This window comes from Peromyscus eremicus, chromosome 9 (assembly GCF_949786415.1).
Source record: "Peromyscus eremicus chromosome 9, PerEre_H2_v1, whole genome shotgun sequence".
NCBI lineage: Eukaryota > Metazoa > Chordata > Mammalia > Rodentia > Cricetidae > Peromyscus > Peromyscus eremicus.
The window spans coordinates 87,417,042-87,437,027 of NC_081425.1; the positions used below are offsets into that span (position 1 = coordinate 87,417,042).

Genomic DNA, 19,986 nt, shown 5'->3' on the forward strand with positions numbered 1-19,986 from the left:
TGGTTAAATTAATTGAATGTTTTCAGCGTCATAAATATATAGGTGGCAGGCCAACATCTCCACAAAGGTTACAGTACATGTTTCAGTCTGAAACTCTTTAGAGCCTGTGTCCTCCCATCTAAACTAACGTGACCTATAAATCAATGCAGATTCATACAAGCTGAAAAGATGTAAACCCTGTAGAAGTTCTGGCTTACTGCACATACATAGAAGAACACAAGCATGGACTGGAAGTGATACACTGAAGTCCTGAGAACACCTCTAAAGTTCAGAGACACTTCCTAGGATATGACAATGGCTGGGATAGAGAATCAAACCGAAAATCTCAATTACACCAGCAAATCATTTCAACACGTTCTCTACCTATGGCTTTAAAAAGTTAAAATTTAACAAATTAGAACATCCTCATAAACTTTTACTGATTATGAATATATTTTTCTAATTATGAATAATCTGTTTCCCCCATATGCTATGGAAACGCTGCAGAACTTTTCATATAAAACAATTTTATAGCTCCATACACGTTTTACAACAAGAAAATCAAGAACCTTAGCTCCACACACATTTTTTTCACTCAAGGAATGTAATTATTTACCTGAAAGAGAACAATCACAGATGAAAACACTAGCCACATCCCCAAGCCCACCTCAAACGAACCTGATTCTTATCTAGCTTCTAATTTTGGCTACCAATTTCCAGAAACACAAAGAACGGAGAAAGATTTCCAACTCTCTGCAGGGATGCAATCAACAAAATCCAGGCTGCTGGAAACGCCACAGGACAAACAACCCAGCTCTTCAATAACTAAATAACAAATGGGGGCAGGGGGATAAAATGTAAAACATCAGCCAATCACAACATGTGGTCCTTATTCGAATCCTAAATTACACTAATTGTTTAAAAAAAAAAAAAACTCTAACACTTAGGAGACAATGGGGAATTTGAGCACTGCCTGAATTAAATTTTTTAAATGTCATTAATTTTTCATTTATGTGCTAACAGCATTATAGCTAGAGCTTTCTTAAAGGTCCTTCTCGTTCTGACACTGAGGCTATGACTATATTTGTGGAAACACTGGTTAGTGGGGAACCTGAGATTTGCTTCAGAATCATAGAGGAGTGAGTGGGGGGAGGCAAAGAGGGAGGTGACGAGTTCACTCACATTCCTGTTATACCTTCTACACGTTCAAAATCCTCCATAAAAACTCTCAGCGCATAACAAACATTGAACTAGAATCTGAGTAACATCCTTATACTTGACACACAGTAATATTCCATAATAAAAAACATCTTAAACAATTTCTGCATTTCATATCCCACTGTGAACGATGCACTATTCCATATAAAATCCTTTGCCTTGGAATATTTTTTAAAAGGAAGGGTCTGACTTGCCTGTTGTAAATTGAAATGCACAGAAATGCTGTATGATTCCAAACACATTTAATTTTTCTACAAACCAGCAATATTAAGGCTTCTCTTCTAAAAACCAACTATTATTTTCTGCCAATAAATTATAAACAAAATTCTAATGAACAGCTCTACTAATACCTGTTTTTATAATGTTCATTACTCTGTGGTCCAATTTTTAGCCTGCTGTATAATCGGAAGCTCAATCAGCTATCAAAAGAAAAGAATAATTTAGTCTTAATTTAAGCTTAAAAAAAAAACAGCCTATGCTCTAAAGTCCCCCTACCTCTTTTTTTTCAATGGCTACTAAAGAGAAACTTCAACAGCCATTTGTAAAACATTTTTATTAACCCTATTAACCATCTCCGCACACACTCGAGCAACACACTCACACACAGCCTCCTTTCTTGCATATTTTGGTTTTTCTCCCTCTGGCAACCACATGAACAGAAAAAAAGCAAACAAGGTCCAAGATTGTAGAGGTAAAACAGTGCCTGGGAAGCAGAATTTTTCCAGCTGTGCTCAATTCTACACAACCCAGCATCCCAACAAATTGTAAATTATACCACTGACAACCTTGTTTGGTCTAGCCAGTCTGTGAAGTGAGGGACTGTTACCCTCACATCACAAATTAAGAATTTGAGGCTAAACCACCAGGTTTGCAAACTGTGAGAATGAGTCAAAACACAGGTGACCTATTCCAATCTCCTGTCTACTCATCCAAACATTTGCCTCCCCCCAACATAAACACACGGCGATGTACAAATCGTTTCAAGATAAATTACTATTCTGTAACCTGATCAACACTTACCTCTTTCAGCATCCTTCCATGTAGACTGTCCCCATCGTTACAGAGGGTTCCAACGAACACAGCTGTCTTGGCGCCTTGTCACCCAAGTTTTGTCCAAAGACAAGCAGCATCAGCCCCACCCAAAAGCTGGTTAGACATACAGAATCATGGGCCCGTGCCAACCCCATTAATCCATATTCCTCATTTTAAGAAGACCCCAGATTAATCATGTACTCTGAAGTTTGCAAAGTACTGCTCTGAAAAACTTAGAGCTAAGGTTAGTTATTCCACAAGTCCATACTTCTACAGACTTCACACTCAACCTTCTATCATATGATGGAGTTTCCAAATCTCCAATGATCCAATTCACTGCCTTCATGTCCCTGTGTATATAGAACTAAAAGAGTATTCCAGATGGAACATGTAACATCTGAAGATTTAAATTTAAATGACTCCTTATGAATTATTACTATACTCTTAGATCAGAGCATCTCTCAGCCCCCATCAGAAAAGTCTCCCCTTGCCAATGATGGCAGTTAACACAGAGACACTCCCTCTATTTGTCAACGTGCCGAGAACAAAGGACTGTAGCATGCTCAGCCCGAAATGGGACCCACATATTATAACCCTCCCGGAAAGGGTCACGGATCTTTGTGGAAGAGGATGCAGAAAAACTATAATAGCCATAGGTGGTCTATAACATCAAGGTGGGCATGAACTCCCACCACTGGCTGAGTAGTTACTGGCATTTTCTGGCTTCTAGGAGACAGTCGGTTTTCTTTAATGATCTGTGAATGTGAACTCAGGAAAGAAGTAGTGTCTGCCAAGACTGACTTACTCATTAAAATGACAGCGATATGGAAAGGTGGGAAGCTGCAGGTCAAGAGACTCATTACTTGGTCTCCCTGAATAGCCTTTCTTTGCTTTCCTCTGTCAGAACCTCTCTGTCACTGCCTTCATGTCTGCCCGGTGACCAACATGCAAAATCTATTAAATTAGCAGACCACTAGCTTCTACCAGCCCAAAAGCTACCAATGTCATCAAACGGCATCTGAGACCCCCATCATGCTGTAAACTCCTATCTGATGTACCCATCAATATATTTTAAATTCATCATGACTTATGACTTCTTTGCTCTATAAAACTTTAAGAAACTCTTTCCACGTTGGATCACGGAACCAGAGGTAGCCCAAATCTGTGTTCCTAAGCCATGGTCCAGAATAAACTACTACTCATTACCTTTTAGGTGAGAGCTGTTTTTTTGAATCAATAGATGTGACACCTGGTAGGCCAACCACATACCAGAGGCCCAAGACGAGTTGGGCAACACAAACTGAACTAGATGGGGGGGGGGGGGGGGGAGGCAATGTCAATATTGAATGGGAAAAGATAAGAGAGCAGAGAGGGTCGTAATGGGAGCAATTGGAAATTGGGAGTGAATATATTCAGAATACATTGTATGGAGTTCTCAAAAAATTAATAAAAATATGTGGAAGAAAGTTCATGCATTTTTTTAAAAAAGAATAAAAGAGGTTGATGCTTCAAGAGAAGATAAACTGAGGCCATCACATTCTCTTAACTGAAATCACACTCTTTCAACATAGCCTCAGCACCCATTTGTTTTATAATTATTTAATAATTTCCTGCTAGCTACATCACACTAAGGACAAAATAAACCTGGTCAACAGGTTCCTTAAGCTTTCTTCATTGAACTGTAGTTAATTCAAACATACCACAGATGGGGTGGGGGTGGGGTGTTCATTTAAAGCTATATCCCAAAATATACTAGTTGAGCATCCCTAAATCCTCAAATCTAAAACTTCTAAAGTGTTTTGTTGACACTTAAATGTTTCAAATTTTGGAGGCTTTTGGATTTCAAATTTTCAGGCTAGAGATGTTCAACTCAGTAAATCCTATACAAATATTCCAAACTCCTTTAAAAAAAAAAAAAAAACTGAACTCTAAACTACTTCTGGTCCCCAGCATTCTGGATAAGGGATACTCAACCTCTATCTATGTTAAACTTAACCTTGATGGCATTTGTCTTCAGGTTTCATCTAGTTCTCAATGTACCCTAATTGTTTTATCCAACTTTGAAAGCTTCATGAACATGCTCCTCTTCTCCCAACAACAGAAAATATTAAGCACGGGGAAGCCAGGACAGAGACTTAGAGACCCACAGAGACCGCTTCCTCCCTCCCACCTGACATGAACCCTCTAGTGTTCTTAGGAATTGCTCTAGCTTGGCTATTAACCCTCCTCATGGCACTTATGTGTAAACTACCCCTAATTCCAAATGTAACGCTGCGGTCAACAGACATCTCCCAGCAAAACCTTGGAGATGGCCTTTATACTGCCTCAAAGATTGAAAAAAAACTGGTTTTCCTACACCTTCCCTCTATACCAACACTTAGTGACAAGAGCAAAATATGCTCTCATTTATACTCAGCCTCTTAATTAGCGCAAAATGACTGTCTTTACATTAAGATACATATTTGTATCTGCACTGAAGAAAACAAACAACAATTAAGACTTGCGTCTATGAAATAAATTCTCCCATGAACAAAAACAGTCCCCTTTCATAAACTAGTACCACTTATATCCAGTGGCTTGGTGTCTCGGAGTATCTGCCTCCTCATGTTTCATGTATGTTCCACATAAATGAGTGATATGCTCAGGGAAGAAAATTATTAGACACGTGTGTGGGAGCCACTTATTTTGTAAATCAGTTCATTTTCTATAAATCTACAACTTTTAAGATTCACTCATGTCGGTGTGATAGTTTATGCCTATAATATCAGCACGTGGGGGACTGAGACAATGAACTGCTCCAAGTTTGTAGGCCAGTCCCGGAAGTTTCTAGGCCTGTCTGGTATCTCAAAAAAGGCGCTCATGTCTTTCTTAGTTTTACTACTCCATCATGAAAATACATATCAGATGACTCCTAAGGCAACACAAGCAATTTGTAGATAAGCAAGGTAAGATTGTCTCCTGGAGGGACAATGGAAGAGAAGACTTGCATACAAATAATTATGATAGAATGCAATACACAAAGCACACTACATAACCAATACCAGAAATGTGCTATAAAAATTCAGAGGAGGAAGCAATTTCCAGCTGGGAGGATTAGAATGGAAAACAATTATCAAAGGAAGTAGCATTTATCCTGGCTTAATAAATGGATAGATTTCAACATGTGGCTCAGAGATCTGAAGGATAGTCCTGACAGAAAACAGGAAGGTTCAGAATAAGTAAGCTGCACATGCAAATGAGTCAGCCAAAGTAAAGAATGGGGCATGAGAGCTTAGCTGTTCAGAGCACTGGTTACTCTTCTAGAAGCCCAACACCCACACAGCAGCTCACAGCCATCCTCAACTCCAATTCCAGGGACCCTGATGCCCTCTTCTGGCCTCTGCAGGCACAGGGCATGCACATGGTACACAGACATACACGCAGGCAAAACACCCAAATAAATAAATACCACTTCACCAACATACCACATTAAAAAAAAAAAAAAATGGAGGCATGGGAAACTATGCAGGAAGGTCCAGGAAATGAGAGGTGGACACATTTGATGAAGACGAGTAAAGAATGGCAGCAGCCAGCATGGGCAGTGACCCTGAGCAAAGTCAGTATCCAAACATCTAAGGCTGACTGTTGTGTTCACTGAAAGGAAAGGATCAAAGATAATCAATAATACATAGAGATTGACAGGAAGAAAGGTAGATGGTAGGCAGGTAGATAGATAGATGAGAGAGAGAGAGAGAGAGAGAGAGAGAGAGAGAGAGAGAGAGAGAGAGAGAGAGAGAGAGAGAGAGAGAAAGTAGACAGACAGACAGACAGATAATCCCTATGTCATTTTTTTTCTTCAAATCTAAATGTCTGGGTGGCATTTCATTACATCACAACAGATCTTCAGATATTTATGCTAGTTTCTGTTTTGCCAACTTGTTTTGTTTTGTAGGTATTTGTTTGTTTGAGACAGGGTCTCACTATGTAACTGACTGGCCTGGAACTTGCTATGTAGACCAGATTGGCCTTGAACTCACAGAGCTCCATCTGCATCTGCCTCCAAGTGCTGGGGTTAAAGGCATACACTACCAGGCTTAGTTTTGTCAATTTTTAATATAGAACAATTTTGATAAACATCATTTTACTTTGTGTGGATATAATTCCTGGAAGAATCATCACTGGATCATGAATATTTTTAAACTGTTGACGGCACTTTGCCAATTTCATTCCAAGAATAAGGTACCTATTTATGCCTCCAAAAATTGTATGTTCACCTGTGTGGCTTTTTCCTTTTCCATCAAAAGAACATGAACTTCTAGGCACTCTTTCCTCTACCACAATGGGTAAGAAGCCAGACCTAAAATGAGAGGCGTTATTGCCCCAAGAGCATGAAAAAAAAAAAAAGTACAGAAAATTTGGTCCTCTTGCTTTAACTACAATTCCTCAAGGGCACCGGAAGACTTCAGACACAAACTAAGCTCAGGAGTAGGAGCTCTGGAGCCCCAAAGGTGGCTTGACTCAATTCTCTGCCAGATCATCGCAAAGTTCATAGTAGATTTTATAGAAGCCAATCCTGTCCACACCACATTAGACGCTGTCAAAACCTCCACTGACTAGAACCATCTTACTGTGTTTATAATCAGGAAGGAAGAGGAAAAAATCAAACTAAGTAATCAATGTTTGCTTTAAAAGTATGCATTTTTCAAGTCGTTATCAAATTACCTCATAACTTCATTATAGAAATCAAGAGGACAATTAAATAAAGTGGAAATCAGAAAGATGCAGAAGAGTCATGAAAAGAAAAAAGTAAACAAAGTTTTCAAAACCTAGAGAGACAGTAATTCAGAAAGACACTGAGTTCAAAGTCAATGAGAATTTGGCTTTTTCTGTGACTGTATCATCTTCCCAGTGGGTTCTTGAACTGAATAAATTTGATTTCTACTTGGAAATTTTCCTGGGAGCCATCTGGAAAATTATAACTGACGGGATAAGTGTCTTTTTATTATCCTGAGCCACATAAGACAATTGGTTTCCGGGGCCAATAAAGACAAATCAGAGGAACCCATGCTGGTAATCCTCCCTCTCAATGACTTTCACCGAACTCAAAATGTAACAGACCACTAGTAGTCCTAGTGTGAACACTGTCTTTTCTCTGGACTTCATTTAAAGCTTAAAAACTCAAAACATGTCAGCAGTCCCCAGATGGATTCTCAGGAGGACGGACCCAGGACGCATCAGGCTAAGATCTAGGTCCGCTTCCTCTCTCATCCTAATTCCCATCAGCATTCTCAGAAGTACCCTCTCAAATCTTGTCTCAAACCAGCTTCACTTGAACCAGACAGGTGTGTCTCAAGAACGATGGTGCTGGGCCGGACCTTCCAAATCAGTATTTCTGGGGTCAGAACTCAGATCCTTTGAATCCACTTTGGGTGAGTCTATGCAAATGGAAGCTTCTCACAACTGTGCACACGTATCACCTGTGGATCTTGCTAAAATACCCATTTCACTGAGTGTAGCCCTGGGACATGGGTGTTTGCATTTCTAATAATCCAAGAGCATCAGTTTCTACCCAGCTATACATTCATGTCACATACCCAGGCCACGCCTCAACAACTGCAGCAGAATCCCTAGCAATGGCGTCCAGGTGTCACCCTGGAGTGTGACTTTGGAAACACATGTCCTAAGCTCTAGTTGCTCTGTGCTTCCACCTTGATGCCCTTTACTTCCCCCCCCACACACACACACATACATTGTCCCTCCACTGCCACCCACTTCTTAGCCTTCTTAAGCCCTCTCTCTCTCTCTCTCTGCCATGGCATGGCAGCTCAAGTCCCACTTCTGCAGGGAAGCCCTCCTAAGCCATGTTCTCCACAGAAAATCCACAAGAGCCCTCGCACTGTTTATAGTGCTCAGAACAGAGTATCTTCAGATCATCACAGAATGGATGTCCATTTCCATGAGTGAGAGAATAACGTTTACTTCATCCGGAGAGCCTCAGCCTACCACAAGCCTAGCAGTTTTCATGTTTCAAACTGCCCTATGCAAAACTAAAAATACTTACATGTGTTTGATTGCCCTACTCCATGTCTGCCTCAGCTCACAGCATTTCACAAGTTTTGATTAATTTAATCCTCACACAATCCCATGAGGTAAGCGCGAGTATTATCCTTATTTTAGGGCTATGAAATGGACGTTCAGAAGCTAAGTCACTTGCTCAAGGACACACAAGCTGAAAACCACTAGTGGAGAAGGAGAACTGGAATCTAAGAGACTTCTTTCCCAGGACACACACCAAAGCACCCTACACATTCCACATTCCCGCCCACAGCACACACATGCTCTGTAATGGTCACAAGGCCAGGAGGCTCAGCACATTCCCTCAGCATTTATTAAACAGTTACTGTTTTCGTGGAGACATTCTAGAAATCCGTAAGTAATGGATGTTGACTTACTAACGGACAAAAAGCATACAGGGGGGAGTGGGGGGAGGAGAAAGGAGAGGAGGAGAAAGGAGAGGAGGAGGACTGAGGGAGGGGTCCCACAAGTCAAAGGCTAGACTGAAGATGACTGTGGATGCCACTCAAGGAAGGCCAAGGTGCCTGCACCAAGGCCCTCTGGCGGCCTGCAGCTCACACCTGAGACCCAGGGCAGGGCCTGTGAGGAGCTGGGTCTCAACCAAAATATTTGGTGATATTTAAAAGACTGGTGATATTTAGATTTTTGTAGGAATTTAACCTGGAATATAAAAAGAATAAGCTAGTTGGAAATAGGAGGGAAAAAAAAAAAGAGAGAGAAACGGCATGGCTAATCATCGTAGAACCTGAGTAAAAACGTAACATTCCTTCTGCCTTTGCACCCTGTGTCACAGGGTGTCCTAATTCCCTGAGCCCCGGATACACCTCCGAGCCTGTTTCCAAATTTCTGGAAGATTCTGTCACTTTAATACCATTTGGGTAATACCGGCATCCACTCAGTGCTAACTGAGTATGCCATTCCTGTGGTGCTTCGGTCTTCGGCAGGAATCATTTGCCCTTTTCCACACTCCAAGAAGCATCTCCAAGAAGCTGGCTTACCTGACGTCATAAGGATGCAATGGGCAGACCTCCGGGCCTCGGTCTCATCCCCCACCTTTCCCAGGTCTGTGCTCTCAGCCATGATGCTAGCGTTTCTTTTTAATTTTTTTTTTAATTTTGGTTTTGTTGGAGAGGGGGCAGTTTCACTCTTAATATTTCAACCTCCTGGAGGAATTACAAGCCCAGGCCTTCTTATTTTGTTAAAACAGAGCCTCTAAATTACTGAAGTTGGCTTAAGATTTTTTTCTTTACAGCCCAAAACAGGGTATCTTTTCAGCAGCTGTTAGCACCTGAAATTACAGAGATGATTTTATTTTAAAAAAAAATTATATGCAAAACAGTATCCAAAATGTCAAATTTCTGAATATATAGAGAGCAAACTGATCTTAATTTATGTCCCTATGATACAGAATATAAATTTAGTAAATGAACTTTGATGAAAGATTTAAAGACAAGGAATAAAAGTATGCACTCATTAAACATACCATGCAATGTGATACATAAGCATCAAGCAATATGAATAACTTAGCAAGATCACGCTATAGAGAACTCACCCTGTGACACTCTACTCCTACAATCATGTTTACTGAGCATTTACTATGCACTTAGTACTCTGAGTGAACTGTCACTTAAACCTCACTACAGGAGAAGTCATTGTTTTGTTTTTCATGTTTATAGATGTTAATCTGGGAATCTGGGAAAGCTACATCCGATTTGTGATACAGAGACAAGTGACAAGTTGGTTTGGTTCCACTGAGATTTTCAGAGGCAACTTTTAAGGCCAGGTATATCTGGCTCCAGAAGCCTTCCTCTTAATGGATTCCTCTTAGTGGATCTTGACTGGATCAGTTATCACACCATGCTGTGATGACTTCCTTGAAGATCAGCCTTCAACCTTGCTCCCAGTTTTAAGAATCAATGCTTTCTGGTAATGTGGGCGGGGGAGATGCCCAGCCTTACCCCTGTCCCATACTGCCTGTGACAGCAAGGGAGCTGATCTCCCCCTTACCAGCTGCAGCTGAACCTGGCCTGGGCAACACAGCAGAGCTGGCCCAGAAGGTGTAGGTAGGTGTAGATGACCCTGAAGATCGAAAGCAGCAGAACTGGCCCCGTCCCTTGCTCATCTCTGCAAGGGGTGAACTAGCCAGGACAATGCTGGAGAGCTCACCCTGGTGGTGAAGATAGGGGAGAGATGACTAGCTGACCAACCCTGAAACTACCCAGGCCCAGAACCAGGGTTTTGTGTTGGCCCACCCCAACAGCTACCCCAACTGTGATCTGCTGAAGCACATGTGTATGTGTGTGAGCGGGGAGAGGTCCTGTCCTTCAGACCCAGGGCTGCAGGATCTCCATGACACAGGGCAACAGGGGAGCAACAGGATGTCCAGGAAGAGTCCCAGTGAAGGCCTGGCATTGATGATGTAGCTGAAACCCGGGGCCTCGAACCAGACCACCAATTCTTTAAGATGAACACCTGCATGTAAAAATGTATAGATAGGGGCTGGAGAGATGGCTCAGCGGTTAAGAGCACTGGCTGCTCTTCCAGAGGTCCCAAGTTCAATTCCCAGCAACCACATGGTGGCTCACAACCATCTGCAATGAGATCTGGTGCCCTCTTCTGGCCTGCAGGGATGTATACAGGCAGAACACTGTATACATAATAAATAAATCTTTTTAAAAAAATGTATAGATAAAGGGGCTTACTGCATGATTCACTGTATCACACTGCAGCTTCTATGATGAGATTTCCCCTTTCTTCCTTTTTTTCCTTTTCTCTCTTAAATTTTATTTTGTTTTATTTGAGGAGGGGGGAGATGAGTGGGATCAGGAGGTGTGATATGAAATACACACAAAAAAAAATGAAAACAAAGTTTAAAAAAAATCATCAATGCATTCCTGTTCACCTCTGTCTCCTCATTGCCCAGGATAGAATAGGAACACAATATTAACACCAAACTATTAGCTGGTCTATTTCCCATATAAGACCAAAGCCAAACCTCGCCCCTGCTGAGTCCAGACTGTTTGAGTGAATTTTGCAAGATGATAAATTACCTCAGGAAAGAAAAGTCAGAATTTAGAAAGCTAAGCCTCATTTTTGTTACAAAACTGGGACTCCATCAATTCCCAAACAGAGGGCTGCTAAGTCTTTTAGCTTAATAGATTGATTTGTGACAGTTCGGTGTCACTCAGAGATGGAAAAAACTGAGCATCTCAGAAAATCTCTCATAAAAATTATCTGCAAATAACAAGAAAGATGTTGAAATATTAACGCCTCCTCCTCGAGCACATCGGGATGTTCCCTCTGCCACCTCCCATCTGCTTGTCTGCCTCCTCCAACATGTGCACAGCCCCATCCCTCTCACAGCTCATCTTCATGTCTAAAAAGATATGGCCAAAAATTGTTTCGGCATGCCGGAAGGTATAATCCTCACATCTCAGACACATTTGGACATCCTAATTTAAAATAGGATAGAAAAAAAAAATAGTCCCCTTGTGGGCTGTGTCTTGCCATATTTCAAACACATCTCTTACAAAACTCCCTTCTCTATTAAAATCATAGGCATGAACTTGGGTTCTAAATGAAGGCAGCAGTCACAGCCAACACTCAGCACTGTTCTAAGCACTAACAGCTCACAGCAGCTCATTTAGTAACCCCATGATGTGACTTTCAGTCCATTTTACAGAGTAGGAAACTGAGGCTCAGTGATGTTCATCAACTTTACTTTACAGACCCTGGGCTTACTACCAGAGCTCACAACACTATATTCTACAGTGAGGATAAGTTATTTGGGGGTAGAGTTATTATTGTCAATTGTTGGGTATTTTACATCTCTTTATGGCATAATTTCGAGAGGGACAAGTAACAGGATCCTTCACAGAGGTTCTCTGTGTGGAGCAGGCTGGCACTGTAGTTGAACCCTGAAGTCTTTCTCCTTGGTTCCCTTCTTTTTCTGATCATCTTCCTTCAGGCATTGCTTCTCAGCCATCTGGCCAAGATCAAGCACACTTTCCTTCAGACATTTCAGGAAGCTAGCTCAGCTCTCTGAGTGCTTACTATGCTCAATACACACATTAATTCTCTTGGCAAGAATCTCACCCTTAACTTGCTTGTTTATAACAATACCAACAGCATGCTGGGTAACATTCTTCCAGTTTTACCATGGTAACACTTATAGGCATTCCTTTTTAAACAGTGCCCTTTCTTTGATGTCTACAGTATTGCCCTTCTTGTAGATTTGTATGTGTGTGGCTGAAAGAGCAACCCTGGGTTCTAAAAGGCCTGGAGAGCATGCCTTGGGTACCATTCCACTTTTCCTTTCTTGTTGTCTCAGCTACTTTTCTATTGCTATGACAAAATACCATGACCAAGACAACTTATAACAGAAAGCATTTAATGGGGGCTCATGATTCCAGAAGGTTACAGTCCATGACCAACATGGCAGGGAGCATGGTAGCAGGCAGGCAGACAAAGTGCTGGAGCAGTAGCTGAGCGCTTACATGCTGAGGCAACAACTGTGAGGCAGAGAAAGGGCTGACTGAGAACGTGATGTGTCGCGGAATATTATTTTAAGGTGTGTTACTTTTGTTTATGTTGCATTTGTTTAACTCTGTGAATCTGTGTTACTGTGCCTGTCTAAAACACCTGATGGTCTAATAAAGAACTGAACAGCCAATAGCAAGGCAAGAGAAAGGATAAATGGGGCTGGCAGACAGAAAGAATATATAGAAGGAGAAATCTGGGAGGAGAGATCTAGGAGCCAGAGAAGGAGGAGAATACCAGGGGCCAACCAGCCACCCAGCTACACAGCAAGCCACAGAGTAAGATTTACAGAAGTTAGAGAACGGAAAAAGTCCAGAGGCAAAAGGTAGACGGGATAATATAAGTTAAGGAAAGCTGGCAAGAAACAAGCCAAGCTATGTACGGCCTGGCATTTATAATTAAGAGCAAGCCTCTGTGTATGACTGATTTGGGAGCTGGTTGGCGCCCCCTCCCCCCAAAAGAGTAAAACAAACAACAACAGTATGTGTTTTTGATGTCAAGTCTATCACCAGTGACACGCCTCCTCTGACAAGGCCACAACTCTTAGCCTTTCCTCAACAGTCCACCATTTCCTAGCGATGTATATTGCACCTTCATTTTTTTATCCATAAGAGGGAACAAAAACCACACCTATCTCATGATGTCATTATGAATGACAAACGAGTCAATATATGTGGCTGGCATGCAGTAAGTGATCAAATATCAGGCCTTACTGATATTCTCTTTAAATATCTATTTAGCTATTAAGAAACGATAAGTTATTAAAAACAAGACCCTGGCCATGCTTAGGGAAAAGTGATAGACACGTTAGTAGGACTTACCTGTGGAATGAGTGGCAAGTCCTATTTCTCAATTTCTTATGAGGCACAATTCAACCCCTTGGCCCCTTTAATCAGTCCTTATTTTCTGCCCCCAAAGAAGTGTCTGGCGTTGCTTTCCAAATATAGAGACATTTACTGGGATATGTTGTGCTTATAGACAAGGTCACTGTGATGCAGAAGGATCCCAGCTGTTCTCTACACTCTCATCCTTGGGTGTGGGGCCCCAACAGGACAGGACAGCCCCACACCATCATCTTTCTTCACTCCAGTGGCAACAGTGCTTCCCCAGGAAGCACACCATGACCCAACTTTCTAGCCTCAGAGGACAGTGCCCTACAAACCCTCCTCTACCTGTACATTTCTGGGATCTGTAAGACCTCAGAGCCACCTTCCCTGTCTAGCCCCTAGTTCTCCCCGAGTGTGGAGACTACGTGGTTTCCAATGCAGAGGACATAAGCAGCCTGGGATCTGGTTGGATACAATAGCAAGTTCTCACCCCTAGCCAGAGAATCTTGTGTAGCAGCATGAACATGGGCTGCACCACATAAATTAGCACAGTCGTGTCCTGCCTCCCCTCTGACCTCCTTAAGTGTACGTTCTCCTGGATGGGCACTGAGGAGAGGAGAAAGGAACAATGGATTTAGTCACCAACAACCTCTGCAAACCCCTAACAAACTCAGATTACTTTCTGATGGAAATGTGTGCAATAAACTGTATTATAGTCAAACAATAACACGTATTAGGAAGTAAATGCCTTTTGATGTAGAGACTTTCCTAACAGACTTCTTCTGCATAATATTCAGACTTGAGAATGGCAAGGAACTTTCTTGGAAAATTCCTCCTCCAAGCCAAATAACCATCATTTATGGTGGTTATCCTGCCCAGATCCTAACACTGGGCTTAAAGACACACACACACACACACACACACACACACACACACACACACACACACACACACACGTGCATTATACACATGTGTAAAAATTACCTAGTCACGTGTACCCAATATGAAATTGAAAGCAGCTGCTGGGATGAAGCTAAATACTATTGAAATGAGCAATGTCCTTAGAAAAGCCAGGCTGGGGAGGCTGATTTCATCACAGCTGTATCTGCCTGTGCTTTCCCAGGGAGTTCAAGACCATGAACAGCTGCAGAAATTCCAGGCATCCATAAAACAAAGGCAGCTAGTTCCCTCCTGCAAGAAGAGCTCTCTACATGGGCTTCTGCATCTGCCTTCTTAGCACAAGGGGGGTGGCACCTTTGTCTATACTGAACCTTTAGTAAGAGCTCTTCCTTGGTTTTTGTGCCATTCTCCTAGGGAACTTTGTGATCCTTTTCATTCCCAGACAGGCATCAGCCAACTACCACCATTCACGATCATGTCTCTGGCCCCTGAGAATTAATCAACACCTCAGTCATTTCTCCTCCATCCTTCAGACCTGCATGAGTGGCTCATCACTCCTTGAGACCAAAGGGGTTATTAAGCTGGCCTTCCACTCACATTCAGGAGGAGTCGGGTTTCCCACTCAAAACTCTGGAAGAGTATCACTGTCTACATTTTACCAACACTCTGAATTCAGAAATGTCCTTATTTCACCTTAAATCTGGGAGTGTGTGTGTATCAACTAAGGGATGGGCTACAGGAACCCAGAGGGATTATGTCCTACCTACGGGAGACAGTAGCTGCTTCATTCCAGCCTACTGGACTCAAAGCTACAAGATCTTGTCCATATTCAAGAAAATCCAGGGAGGTGGAGAGACGACTCAGTAGTTAAGAGCATGGCTGTTTTCTGGCCTCCATGGGCACCAGGAGCTCATATACATATATGCAGACAAAACATTCATACTCATAAATTAAAATTTTCTTTTAAGAAGAAAGGAGAAAATCCAAACCCTTTGGTTTTTTACATGACACTAACCTTTCAATTTTGGGAACTAACTCTAAGCCAATTGGTAGCAAAGTCAGACTTAGATGTAGGCCTCCTCGTCTACTGAAATTAAAGAGGCATTAACACTGTACATTTTATGCATTTCATTAAATAGCTATTTAATAAGCAAATGCTACATTCGGATTTTCACTTTAATAAAGGGATGAATAGATGATAGGTGGATGGAGGGAAGGAGGGAGGGGGAGAGGCAGAGATGGAGAGATGGACAGTGATAAAGAGGGACAGGCATACATAATAAAATACTGAGGGAGAAAGCAAACTATAATCCACAAATTAACAAAATGCTTTTTAGAAACAACTGAGAGACAGCATTTAACCCATCAACATGACTGTCATCTGCCTTGCTAAAATAATTTATTTACAGTTGACACTGAGTAGGAAGTGTATCCCACAGTCTAGAAGTTGACAGTGAGGCAGAGGTAGACATTCTGTCCAAGCCAAGGGTATCTGCCCTTCCAGAAAGTCATGAGAAAGGGAGCATGGCAGGTCTGGAATCCACAGGTAAAACCTATTCTGGATTATTTAAGAACAACCTTTTTCCCCTCTGCACTCTTGGGAGCATGGAATATATTTCTGTAGCATTTCTATTAGGAGCTAATTAGTATAGCTCAGAAATACCATCAACAGTGAAAGTAAAATTAGCCTTTGCTTGTAAAATTTCTCCTGAGGGAAATGCTGGTGGCTCATGTCTCCAGCAAGCATGGGATGGGAATGGGAATGCTGTGTCATCACGTGGCAAGCAGACTGTCTCAGCAGCAGCAACTGAATACAACCCCAGCACAGCAGCAGGGGTGCCAGGATCCCTGCCTCACCTGCCCCTCCTCCTCACCTGGCCCTCCTCCTCACCTGGCCCTCCTCCTCACCTGCCCTTCCTCCTCACCTGCCCCTCCTCCTCACCTGCCCCTCCCCCTCACCTGCCTCCCTGCCTCCCTGCTTCTCTGTCTTCACTTATCACACCTTAGCCCTGTGACCCATCAAAATTGCATGTGTAAGTCTTGTAATAACAACACTGACTTTCTGGTGCTCCCGGAACACTCTTAATTACTTCCACAAATGATGTGTGTGTGTGTGTGTGTGTGTGTGTGTGTGTGTGTGTACATGCATATACACACACATATGGAGGACAAGAGGACAAGCACATGTACCGTTCAGCAGCAGCAGTGGTCCACCGTTTTTGAGACAAGTTTTCCCACTGCCCAGAAGGATAGGCCAGCTGGCCAAGGAGCCCCAGAGATCCACTCACTTCCCTAGTGTTGGGATTACCCTACCGAATCCAGAATTTTTACGTGTATTCCAGGGATCAAACACAGGCTGTTAATGCTTGCAAGGCAACCACTTTACCTAGTTGAGCTATCTCTCAATCATCTTGACAAATTCTGAATAGTAAAGAGTTACGGAATATTTTAATCAACACTCATTTGAGATAATTCCATTAAGTGTGATATTGCAGCAGGTGAAACAGAGGCCCAGGGAAAGGAAACCATTTGAAGTTATGTTAGCATACTGTGGTAAGTATGAAATCCAAGTTTAGATTTATTCCTAGGTTGAGGCTTCCCGGGTTTTTTGTTTGTTTGTTTGTGAAACGAGGAAGTCTCCTTAGGTTAAAAATTATTTCTGCTTCACAATCAGGAATGTCTCATATCTAGACACTTTCTGAACACCTCCCTGGGCCTGAGGAAGAGACACCTTGTCTTCTGCCCAAGGCTGGACTTGGACTCTTTTCTTCCAAACATTGTCTCAACAGTATCACCCTCCCTTTACTGGATCATTCTTATCCTTCTGTGGCCTCACTGGAGTTCACAGAGCCGGAACACACAGGAAAACTCACAGAAGCAAAACGCAGCTCATCTTTGTACGTGTTATCCACGCTGTATTAAGCACAGTATTAGCTTCTGGTTCAGAGGAGGAAAATCCTCTAAGAAAATATAACCTTTATGAGACAATTTGTCTTTCTCCTCTTTAAATCTAAGAGCAGTATCTGGAGCACAAACTCTGCCCTGAATTCATGCCCGTGCTTTATGAAGTTAGTCTCCAGGCAGCATTTTCCAGTAGCTGCTCCCTCCACTGGGAATGCGGCTCCCTGGATCTCATCTCTGTGCCCACCTTCTGCTCTTCTCAACACTGTCTCCAGTGCCCTGTTCTCAGTATGAATTCTTCCACCACCACTTCCTTCTCTGAGCTTCCGAAACGTTTTAATTGTATCTTTTAGTGGGAGATGCAACTCTCCTCCTCTCTTTAACAGGCCTTGGTGTATAACACTTCCCCTTCTGGTTCTCAAGGCAAGAGCGGGGCAGGACATCCCTTTCATAACCACAAGGCATCTAACAGAACAGCTCTGAACAGTCAAGGCTCTAGCATCCAGACACATTGTCAGTAACAAAGTGTGTGCTTGTATTGCTTCCTACAAACTCCAGGAAATCCAGAGGTAGGGCGGGTTTCAAATACAGTGTCATCAAGGCTCCAGCTCTGTGCCTTAGCTGTGCACTCTTCCCGTCTGCCCTTCCGCATCTTGGTTTTATGCTCAGTCTGACTTCCTCCACAGGCATCGTCATCTGCAACTTGGATGTCTGTTCATGCTAGCATGACGCTACATATTTTTACACAAACTTCCTCCCTCCCCCCAATTAAACTGAAATCCTATTAAATTTATACCCAGAGTAGGCACTTTTACCACATCGTTTTTTACAAGTGAGAAAACAACTTCAAAGACTATGCTGACCAAATTTCCACGGCTGGGGATGGAAGCCAGACAATCTATCTCTAAAGATGTTACTTTCAATCACCATCGAAGACAAGCAGAAATGGAGGAAGCAGGCCCTATAAACACCACACTGCCAGTTCTGCTCACAGAGTGTCTTTGTTAAGTGCATCGCATGTAAAAGGAAAAACTAGGATTGGCAGAATTACTATACAAGTACTATAGAGGAGTGTCGTTCTAAAGCCTACAGTGAGGGTAGGAAATACCTAGTAAGTAGGTGTTAATGATGTGTACAGGAATGGCACCAAGTTCTGACTCTAACACTCACCGGAAGTTCTGAATGAAACATGTACAGGCTCATGGAAAGTCACTTCCCACCTGTCCGAAGACTCCCCATGTGTACACGCTCTAGTCACTCTGTACGAAAGTCAGCTACTGCCTTGGGCACTCTTTTTAGAGTTAGTCTGCCTGGGCTCAGCCTCAGCCCTGTCACTTGTTCTCTGTGACTCTGGGCAAAGTCCTCCCCTCTTAGCCTTGCCTCATCTGTATTAAAGCCGGTGCTGCTAACAAACAAAGCCTCCTCCGTGAGATCATCCCACAGGTTAAAGGAGATGCCCTGAGTGAAATGAACACAGTAGTTAGCACCCAATAAGCACTGGTAATTACCATCATTCACTTCAGGTGCATATGGGAAATGCTTGACAAGCTAAAGCAACCTTTTGATTTCTGATTTATCAAGCCAGCATATGATAGGCAGAGAGGTCCGCCAGAAGGGAAGTAATTCTAAGACTTCAGGTGCTTGCCTGAAAAAGACAAGATCCCAGATCTTTCCCTGCCCCAGCGTCACGCCACCTCCTTCTAGAAGCTCTGCTGGAGCTGAATATTGGGTGTGCACACTGTGCCTGTTCTCCTGGACTCTGCCTAGGCTTCTGCAGGAGGAGGAGACCAGTCACACCAACATCAACAACTCTTCTAAGAAATAAATTGAGCAAGAAGGTTCCTTCCCTAGACTGAGTCCCTGGTAAAGATTGAGATACTCAATTGTTTATCTCAAATCAGATATGACACTGCTGTGTTCTTTATTCACGGTCTACACAGGAAAAGGAACTGGTTTCTACTAGTAGTCGTGAAATGGTAGAGGGCTAAAAAGAACTTCTTACACTTCAGCTTATCCTCAGTGTAACTAGAAACAATAGGTACCCAAGAAACTGTTACGTGATAATTCACCAAAATTTTTTATTGCCCTATCACAAATGTCTGAATTTTAGCACTAGATTTTACCTGCAATTACAAAAAATAAAAATAAAATGAGACAGAACTATCTGAGGTGAGCTGGAAATTTTTGAAGTCCTTGGTAAAAATATTTAATACATATTTCTTCAGCTCCTTTTAAAGAACTTATTCTTAAAGATGTGATAAAGTTCTCCACCTCCAGTCCACTGTATCTTAACGCATTTAGTGCATGTGTATAATCCACCAACACAGTCCCACCTCACCAACATACATACTCTCACCTAAGTCCCTACAAAGGCTCCTGACTTCCCAGCATAAACTCAATGAGCTGGAAACACATCTCACAGTCCCCAAATCTCACTCACCTCATTAACTACTAGGAACTTGCTTCTGATACACAAATACTACTTGATATCAAACAGTCATCTCTATACAAAGGACCTTAATGTAGACATCATTAG

The 19,986-nt window shown here is 42.4% G+C and overlaps 1 protein-coding gene and 1 pseudogene across 1 annotated transcript in view; both read right to left on the bottom strand.

Annotated features, from left to right (window-relative positions):
- LOC131919797 (aconitate hydratase, mitochondrial-like) overlaps nt 1–9,363 on the bottom strand; it is a 40,446-nt pseudogene extending 31,083 nt beyond the window's left edge.
- Erc2 (ELKS/RAB6-interacting/CAST family member 2) overlaps nt 1–19,986 on the bottom strand; it is a 690,578-nt gene that overhangs the window by 656,924 nt on the left and 13,668 nt on the right. The gene's annotated exons all lie outside the window — the stretch shown is intronic.